The following is a 6,584-nucleotide window of genomic DNA, read 5'->3' as shown; positions in this document are numbered from 1 at the left end:
ACATTTCTGCAATTCACCTTAATACACGATTCATCCCCTGTACACCATCATCTATTTCTTTCTCATCTCAGATCTGTGTTTTTGTGTGAGGACTGGCTGGTGTCTAGAAGATCGAATGCCAGCTTCTATAATATCTCTTGAAAGCAGCCCTCCCAATATGTCTCTTATCTTTTCAAATATGTAATTTAATAATATGCTCCTTCTTTTTTTTATCTCTCTCACTGAAATGATACCTTTGGAACATAATTAATACCTTACATTTGTGCGGTGCTTTTGAGCTCTTCAAAGCACTAGTTCATCTATTATCACATTGTGTTTTATTTTTTATCACATCCCAGAGAGTAGTGGGACATATTCTTGTTATTCTCACTCAGAGATGCAAAAGTACAGGCAGAAAAAGGTAAAGTGATTTCCTCCAAGGTCATGCAAAAAATTAGTGGGAAACTTGGGGAAAAAATTCTAGCTTTCTGATTCCTAGTGTCACCCTCTTTTCTTTATCTACCTCTCCCACCTCACACTATAGTTGCTCACCTTCAGCATTCAGATCCCACTCTGAGGCTGAGTGGTGCAGCCGTCACTACCCCAGAGCCCACTGCCCTGTTGCTTTCCTGTTGAGTTATTTCTCCATTTATCATCCTATTGTGACACCTACTGTGGCTCTAGACTCACATGTGGGAAGAAGACCTTTTAAACCTGCCATAAATCAGACACATTTTACCTTGCTGTTGTCTGTGGTCTTTGAAAAATCTATTTTTTAGTTAAGACATTTTTCTTAGGCTAGTAAAGGTCTCTTCTCACTTTAATGAAAACATTAGGCTCTATTCTATGTCATCTGATTTTTCCTATGTGACGAGGTCCATCTGCAGAGTAAGTGTGTCTGCCCAACTACTGATAAGATGCATCAACTTCTATTACATCACCCCTCACCCAATCAGGACCCCACCCTCTCTTCTTCTAAAGTGTTACATTTCCAGAAATGTATGGAATCAGCCTGCATCAGCAATAAAACACTGCATAGATTCATCAAAGCTCCCTCTGTGTTTTTCTTCATCTGTCTCTGTCCCATTTACCTGGAAGAAAAACAAGAGTCAACACACCGATTAAGCTACCTCAGTGAGAGAAAAATAACTGTATTTCTCAAGAGAAGGTCAGTCTGGCAGTAAGACAAATGCCCAGGATTTTGAGAGGGTATAGTGCCATCAGACACTCGTGTCTGTCCTTAGGCAGTTCACACCTCGTTCCCTAATGGTACTCAGTTTGGGCATTGGTGATATTTACGTTTCCCAGTGAGCCGTAGTAGCTCTATCTAGGTTGTCAAGGTATGAGAAAATGCTTCTAGGGAGTGTAAGTTTAATTTGGGGGGTAATTTAGGTCCAAATGTTGCTTTGTGCTGAAATGCTCATGTAAGTTCTGCTCTTGATTATTTGATTACTTGCCTTCATTCCCTGCCTCTGTAACCCATCAACTTAAAAAAATAATAACAGCTATGTAAGTCTACCCTTAAAGGCAACAAGCCCATTTAAATTTCTCTACTTTTTGAGGACAACAGGAGATGAAATAGAAGTAGTATTGTGTGTTGGAACATCTCTTGTATGAACAGCTTTGTGGTGAACAATACAAATGGTAGAATAAAATTGGGTTTTTACTTAAAGAATTTTCAAACAAGTAGTAAGACAAGAGAAATGGGTACAGCGTAGTATATGCAAACATTATCTAGACCGGTACTAGTCTAAACCAAGACCAACTGGTGCAGGGTTCAAATACAGGCGGTCAGGTTGTAGAGTGGAAAGATTGTGTATGGCAGAAGAAGTCAACACTGCTTTGCGGAGGAAGTAGCTTAGCGTTGTCTTTGAGAAATTGTCACATTTGGATAGACAGAGTGCAAAGAGAGAGCATTCATGGGCAGGGGAGTGACAAAATCCAAGGCACGGAGGCGGGAAGAACTGCGACATTGCAGACCACGGGGAAATGACTTACGTGAGGAAGCAGTCAGCTCATGTGGGACCTTAAAAACCTCTGGAAATGAAGCCTCCCAGGACTTTTTCAAAGATCTTTCCTTTAAGTCTCAGCAGATGACAGCCAATTTTCAGAGAGCCCTATTTTAGTGCCAAACTTGGAAAATGACATTCAGCTGACATTTAACAATTTGCACACATTTTGCAAGGGCTTTCTTTTTCATGTGTGAAACCAAACTGAGAGAAGACAAAATAAGATTGTATGGCAACCCCTGATATGAGATTAAATCAGAGCATTGTTTCAGTTAAAACATCCTTCCTTTTAATCTTATGGCTGAGAGCAATGGACTCTGATTAATTTTAGGGCCAGAGATAGCATCCTCTGAATTCTGATCTAGATTAGACATCAGACTTCCTGTGTGATTGAGGAGCAGACATTCCTCCTGCTCTTTTTACAGTTTCATGGGTAAGGGCCATCCATGGAACCTAAGGGTTCTACCAGAGAGTTTACTAGGTGTAATTTAAAAAAAAATGTTTTCCTGTTCAACATTAGGCAGTTGTTTAAATGGTGTGCATTTGCATAGAACCCACAGATCTGAAAATCAGAAAATAATGTAGACATCATCTTTTTCAGTGTCCCAATTATAAAGATACGGAGACATCCATTCATGAAGGCAAGGTACTTCACCAGTGAGTCAGGTTTAGATGTGGAGCCAGTGTTGGTTTCTGACTGAATGTTCACTGCTCTTTCCAGAGTATGTGTGCGTGTGTGTGTGTATGCATGTGTCTGTGTGTTCATGCATGCTTGCTTACACATACACACAAAACAACCAAAAGTATTTAAAATAACTCAAAAGAGCAGAAATTTCAAACCTCACATTTATTATGTGTCTGTAAAGGCCCACAGGGAATAGCTGCTGTGTAAGTTTGATGAAATGTTTCAAACCAGCAAAGAGATAAGGAATTTAACTACATTCAGAATGAAAAGATTTCTTCTTGACCTTTAATTACATTATATTGATGTTACTTTGGGGGCATCATTTGTTGACCATGATTACTTCTCTTCCACTCTGTTTAATTTTCTTCTTCCTTTATTTAACCTGAAAACAATCATTATATGCATCCAAATCCATAATAAATGCTGATTTGACCATGCTAAGGTAGCAGATGGTAACTTCTAGGCAGTCCTGATCTAGTTTACTGGTAATTGTTAAATAGTGGTTCTCCAATATTGGCAACTGGCTTGGAGACAACCTGGAGACTATATTTTTTTCCCATGAACAAATTAATTTCACCTTAATGGCATTAATTTCATTTAACAAAACAACTCTTGCCATTCACTTAGGAGATTACAGAATGTAAGTTGGGTAAGATAAGGCCAGGTCATTCGAGAGAATAAACTTTGTTTAGGTTCATAATTGTTTCAAGGGGCCCTTAATGGATTTTACAGAGGCTTTAGATAAATAAAGCTGCATCCATTTTCATGAGGAACTCAGAACCTGGTGGGGAAAGACAGGCATATTCACAAATAGCGCTACTAAGTGCCACAAGTCTCTTTTGAATGAGATGAAAAATATATAAGCCTGTAATGTAGGAGCACAGTATGGATAGCCACACAAGAGAGATAATTTGATTTGACTGGGGCACTAAGTGCACCTTCAGAAAAGGCATGGCATTTAAGGCAAACTATTAAGAACTGGAAAATGGCAGAAGGGTATTCCAAGGGAAGATTTTGGGGCCATGATGTGGGAGTGTGCAGGTCAAGTTCTGAAGAATAGCAAGAATTTCAGTGAGCTGCAAGAGTGAAGTTTATAGTGCATGGTTAGGCTGAAAGGTTGTTGATTGGAGTGATGGATGATCTTTGATGAAAGTATGTTGTTTTTGGATTTAAATTACAGAGACTGGGAAGCACTGTGGCACAAGGGGCAGAGTCAGTGGTTTAGAATCATAGAAAACTGAGGCTGGGGGGTGTCAGACAAGCTTGGACACTCTGAGCGGCATGTGGCAATTCTCTTCTCTTTTTATTCCTTGGGCCTCTACTGTAGCCCAAGAGTTGATGGAGAGAGAAAGATTTAAATGTTTTACTCCTTATTATGAATATTTTTCCCTTTAGTACTTTCATGAGGGAATATAATAAAGATTAAATTGTTTTCTTAAGTTATTTTGCTTGCCAGATGCTTTTGTGTGTGTGGTTTTCTTGTTTTTTTTTTTTTTTTGTTGTTGTTGTTGTTGTTTTTGTTGTTGTTTTTGTTTTCTTTTTGCACAGTACCACATCAAAATTGAGCCATCAATTGGCTGGGCACTATATAGGCATCACATATAATTATGTTTGGTTTCCTATTGCTCTTTCTGTTTTCCTCATTAAAAGTGTCTCCCATGCACAAGTATATTTATTGCAGCACTGTTCACAATAGCAAAGACTTGGAACCAACCCAAATGCCCATCAACGATAGACTGGATAAAGAAAATGTGGCACATATACACCATGGAATACTATGCAGCCATAAAAAGGAAGAGTTCATGTCCTTTGCAGGTACATGGATGAAGCTGGAAACCATCATTCTCAGCAAACTTACACAAGAACAGAAAACCAAACACCACATGTTCTCACTCATAAGTGGGAGCTGAACAATGAGAACACTTGGACACAGGGAGAAGAACATTACACACTGGAGCCTGTCAGGGGTTGGGGGTTGGGAGGGATAGCATTAGGAGAAATATGTAATGTAGATGAAGGGTTGATGGGTGCAGCAAACCACCATGGCACATGTACACCTATGTAACAAACCTACATGTTCTGCACATGTACTCCAGAACTTAAAGTATAGTAATAAAAGAAAAATAGCAAAAAGAAAAATGTCTGCAGGGCTGTCCAGTGGAAGGATTCTTACTTTCATCTGCACTTACAAGCAACTTTAGGAACTTGATATTCTACAATTTCATCTTACATTTTTGAAATACCGTAAGCAACACAGCACACCAGAATACTTTTTCAGATTTCCCATACTTTGATTCATATTTTTGTTAAACTTCCACTTACTTTTCTGAAGTTGTCCAGAAAATGAAGTGATGAGCAACTTTTCAAATATTGTGGGGCAAGATCTGGCTTGTTACAATGGGCCAGAAGTGCAAAAAGCCACACTAGACAGAATTGGTCACTTTGCTTTAGCAACTGTGGTATATTTTTGTTTTTTGGTTTATGTAACTGTTTTCTTTTCCTAATTCTTGTCCTAATTCTTGTCTTGTCTTGTTCTTCCCTAATTCTTGTCCTTCATTCTCAGTCATGATTGGGAGCATCCCCACTTTGTTTGATGATATCTTCTCCTGTGCTTCCAGGTGTGTTCCTATTGGGTTTTTGCATTTGAAGAATGAGTCTTGGTATGTATTTCTTGTTTCACTGTTTGACTCTGCTCCACTTCCTGCTATGCCAGAAAACACAGCATTATCTAAATACTTCTTCTTTGCTTCAAGAATCCAGAATACATTATCTTCCTTCTTTACTTCCTCCCTCAATCTCTGCTTTCCTAGTTTGCTACCTTCAATATATAGAGAGTCCCTTTAATGCACAAAATGGTACAAGGATCCCTGGAGAACTGGGAAAGAAAAGCACTCTGGCCTTTAATTTAGGATACTTTAGGTTTAACCTCAGTTTTGTCACTAATTCACTATATAAACTTCACTAATTCTCTTGACTTTAGGGGATAAATATCAATACCTATAAAATAAAACATTTGGACCAGATTAAATTAGGGCCCTCCTAAGGGTAACAATCTTTATATATATATACACACACACATATATATATATATATATACACACACACACACACACACATATCTATATAAGACAGTCTAGCTTCAGAGCCAACCCACTTCACTTCTCCTTCTTTCTGCCTCTTTGTTATTTTAAGCACAGCTTAAATAGAGAACTGCTAGCCTGGCATTATCCGTGAGGCTTCTCCTAGATGTACCTGGAAGATGAAAGGCAAGAGAAAGATTGTCTTTATTGAATTTTTTACCTCCCTACTCATCTCCTTACCCTTCGATAGACATAAACATTTCAGGCTAGAATGTATATAAGATATATACATACATCTATGTATGTTTGTATATAAGATACATACACACATACATAGATATATGCATATATCTATGCATCTATCTTTATATGTGTGTGTGTATATATATGCACATTTATTTTTATTTGTGTAGTCTTTCTACTTGTCTACTTGTCTAGTTGTTCTACTTGTCTACCCTGAAGTCACTTACTGCCAGTGTTGCCACTTAATTCCTTGAGAGGTCTCTTTAATCCTATTGACTTATCTCTTTTCTATCATTTCATATAGCTTCTTTCTCTTTTGGTCCGGTAGAATCTCTCCATGCTAGGTGTCAGGAAAATCCTTTTGGGGTACTGATAGACAAGCCAATCACATAGGCAATTGTGAATGTAGGGGAGAGTTTCTCAGACCCAGAAGTAGGAAGAGTCAAAGGATGCATATGGTATTCACAGAGCTCTTAGGGCCAGTAAAATCACCTGCCAGATAGCGTTGGCAGAGGCAATAAAGACAGGGCTGTAAGCAGTAGGAACTAGGTAAGTGCGGACAGCTGAACAAAGAAGGTACGAGGTGAG

This window comes from Theropithecus gelada, chromosome 18 (genome assembly GCF_003255815.1).
Source record: "Theropithecus gelada isolate Dixy chromosome 18, Tgel_1.0, whole genome shotgun sequence".
Classification (NCBI taxonomy): domain Eukaryota; kingdom Metazoa; phylum Chordata; class Mammalia; order Primates; family Cercopithecidae; genus Theropithecus; species Theropithecus gelada.
Note: the sequence above shows the minus strand (reverse complement) of the source record.